Below are 3,697 nucleotides of genomic sequence, written 5' to 3'. Positions count from 1 at the left end.
CTACACTTCCAGATACTAGCCATATCTTAATACGAAGTTTTCATCCTTTTTTCTCGTATTGACATCTGCTTCGCCAAGGATCATGTGGAGTGCCTTTGGCTTTGATGGTTCTTTCTTCTTTGGGCAATTGATCGAGATATGCCCTTTTTCGTTACACTCATAACACACTTTCTTACCAGATGCACACTCATTGGCGTAGTGCCCAGAATTTCCACACTTGAAACATGTGACCTCCTCGCCACATCTTCCCAAATGTTTCTTCTTGCACTTATCACACCATCTTTCTTCATCTCTTCCTCCTTCGAACTTTTTCGAACCAGACTTTGAGAATTTTCTCTTTTTCGTCGGATCTTGGGGATCCCTCAAACTTTCTTTTCTCACCAACTTCAACCTTGTTGGCGGTTCTGCCCTTGATCATTTTTTCGACAGACTTAGCAACCCAGATGGCCGCCTCAAGGGTAGGTGTCTGGCATACTGGCACTGTGTACTCCCATGGTAGTCCCTTTGCATACCTATTTATCTTTGCCCGCTCGTCTGGGACAATGCGCAGAGCAAACTCCATCTTATCTGTGAAGGCATTGGTGTATTCATCAATGGATATGCTGTCCTTCTTTAATGTCAGGAATTGTTTCTCTAGTTCTAGCAGATCTTGGGCCGAGCAGAACTTTCGTTTGAATTGTACCAAAAATTATGCCCAAGTCAGTTGTAGTCGCTCGTTGGGGCTTATGGTTTTCCCCAGAGTGTACCACCAGCGAACAGCGCTGCGTCTGAACTGACGCACGACATATGTGGTATGTAGCTTGCCATTGCAACCACATGTTATGAACGCCAACTCCATCTCCGATATCCAACCCATAACTCCAATTGGGTTTTCTTTTCCCGTGAAAGTCGATGGCTTTCAAGTTAGAAAATCTTTGTACTTGCATCCATTTCTTTCGACTCCATCACCTTGGTTAATTCTCCTAACCACAAGCGGTTCAGTTTGACCAATAGATCTACATAAATTTTCTCCTTCTGATTGCCCTTCATTCAATTCGGATTGCTCAACAGGCATCGTAAGTTCTTCACGATTCTGCTGAAGCAAACGCCTTGTCTCCTCCATCTGACGATCCAACATCGTTTGAATCATCATCTGCACTCCGGCCATCGGCATTGGCTCAGGTGCTGCTGCTACAACAGGTGCTTGCTCAACCACAGGCGGTTGATTCCTGTTTTCGTTCGCGTTCCCAACTCCACTTCTGGTTCTTGCGATTTTTGATCTATACACCGAATAAGGTGAATTTAGATCCTCATTCAGGATAGATATTCAAATCATCCTTATCACTCCGAAATATTTACATGTTAGTTCTAATATCGTAATCATACGCTTAGAATCCTAAACACATAAGGTTTCCAGATCCGGTCGGCAATAGACCATAGATCCGAACAAATAATAGCACCAGCATAGCTATAACACAAAACATTTAGCACATAAAAGCATTTTAGGTATCATTCCGAAACTAAACTAGTGCTCATGTCTAAATTATAACAGACACTCATCTCACAATTTTCACTTAGCATTCTAAGTTTAAGTCTAGAAATTTCCTACAAATTCCTAGTTCGCTTAAACTAATGCTCTGATACCAACTGTGACATCCCCAAATTCACGGCCAGAAAAGACCGATTTGTATATGCTTTGTTTGACAAAATCAGAGTAATCCTTTGATTAAAAGTGTTGCGCAATTTGTACCCAGAAAACATGATATATTCTTTATCAAAGCATTTCCGAAGAAATGCGTTTTTATTCATTTTAAAACATTTGGGATGTCCTGGTCAATACAGACACATAAGCATAAACAAAACTTACATTTATTTTCACTAATGATTTACATCTCCTTTAATCTCTCAGTGAAATATGTCTTCGTATCGATACATGCGATACAAAGAAAACTGAGTGGGTCAGGCTTCGGAGCCTGGTGAGCATATAGGGTTTTCGACCCACAATAATATAATTATTATATTCAATCATCAATCAATAAATCGATCAATCAATCCAAATTACCCATCCCCATTATCTCCTATTTTTCTTAAGGATTTACCCTAAGAATCAACTATCCTTTATTCATTTATTCCTAAGGATTGGCCTAAGGAATTGACACAAAGTCCACCACTGCCCAGGTCCTCAAATTACAACCGGCAAACACTTAGTTCAACATACTTAACGAACACCTAGTTCTAACACTCCTAATGAACACTTAATTCAAAACATTTGGTGAATACTTAGTTTTAAAACACTTAGTGAACACACTCAGTTCAAAAACATCAAGTGAACACATCTAGTTCAAAAATACTTAATGAACACAATCCTCTAATGAACACATAGTTCAAAAACACCTGATAAACACATAGTTCGAACATCTATTAAACACTCAGTTCGAAAATACCCGATGAACACATAAGTTCAAAATATCTAGTGACCACTTAGTTCAAATATACCTGATGAACACATAAGTTCAAACACCAAGTGAACACATAGAGTTCAAAAATACCTGACAAACACATAGAGTTCAAAATCACCAAGTGAACACATAGAGTTGAAAAATACTTAATGAACACGTTGTGTTCAAAAACACTTATTATTTCGCCTCACATCAACTATTTCATCTACCCATGTTCTACCCAACATGATTGTAGATGCAAACACATATACATTTTAAATCTTTTAAAACATGTATAAAACATTAATTCAACATCCATCTCAAGTAAACAAACAATGTATAAACACATAGCACGTACTTCATAGCAAATACTTCTTATCTATGTGTTAGAAGAAAGTAACTACACACTCACTTGATAATACGATGATCGGACAGCACTACGGCTCTTCAAGTACTATTCTTTGATGAAACCGGGATATCTTCCCACACCAGGCTTCTCGCGGGCAGAGCTTCTGCTTGAAACTCTTTTCTTCTCGTGATCTTCAGAGCGTCAGGACTCACTTCGGGTCTCGGGATGATATCGGGGCTTCGAGAGGGCTTCCAGAAGGCTTAGAGAGGGGTACAGAGAGTGAGAGAGTAAGAAAATAGCAACCTAAACCGGCTGCCCTTCGATTCTATTTATAGGTCTGATTTTTCGATTTTCACGTCGTTAACCCTTATTTCACGTCGTGGGCTTGGTCAGGCATAGGTCATTGCGTTCGTCATCAGTCCACTTGCTCTGTCAGGCTCAAGAAGGCTCCAGAAGCCAGTTTACGTCGTGAATACTGTTTTCACGTCGTGGTCTCTAACACAACTTTGGGGTTCGCACCCCGAACTTCAGAAATTTATATCTTTCGCATACGAGCTCCGTTTTCGACGTTCTATATATCAACGCGTAGGTGAGATTATGCTCTACAACTCTTGTTTAGACTCCGTCGGCTAATTTTGAATTCAATTTTTATTATATTATATTTAGTAGGCCGGGACAGGAAAACTCCGTTATAAACTCATAAGTTCTTCATCCGACGTCCATTTTCATCTGTCTTTTTACCGTTGAACTACTATCAACGAGATCTTCGATTATCGTTTAGATTGTTTCGGCTAGAAATCCCTCGATCTCATATACGAACTTCGGGCTGCATAGTGCGAAGCTGAAACTTAGAAATATCATAACTTCCTCATACGAAGTCAGATTTGGACGTTCTTTTTATGCATGCTCTCGGTTTAACATATTCTACGAC

This window comes from Lactuca virosa, chromosome 5 (assembly GCF_052849685.1).
Source record: "Lactuca virosa cultivar CGN04683 chromosome 5, Lactuca_virosa_CGN04683_v6, whole genome shotgun sequence".
Taxonomy (NCBI): domain Eukaryota; kingdom Viridiplantae; phylum Streptophyta; class Magnoliopsida; order Asterales; family Asteraceae; genus Lactuca; species Lactuca virosa.
This window is presented reverse-complemented; position numbering follows the sequence as displayed.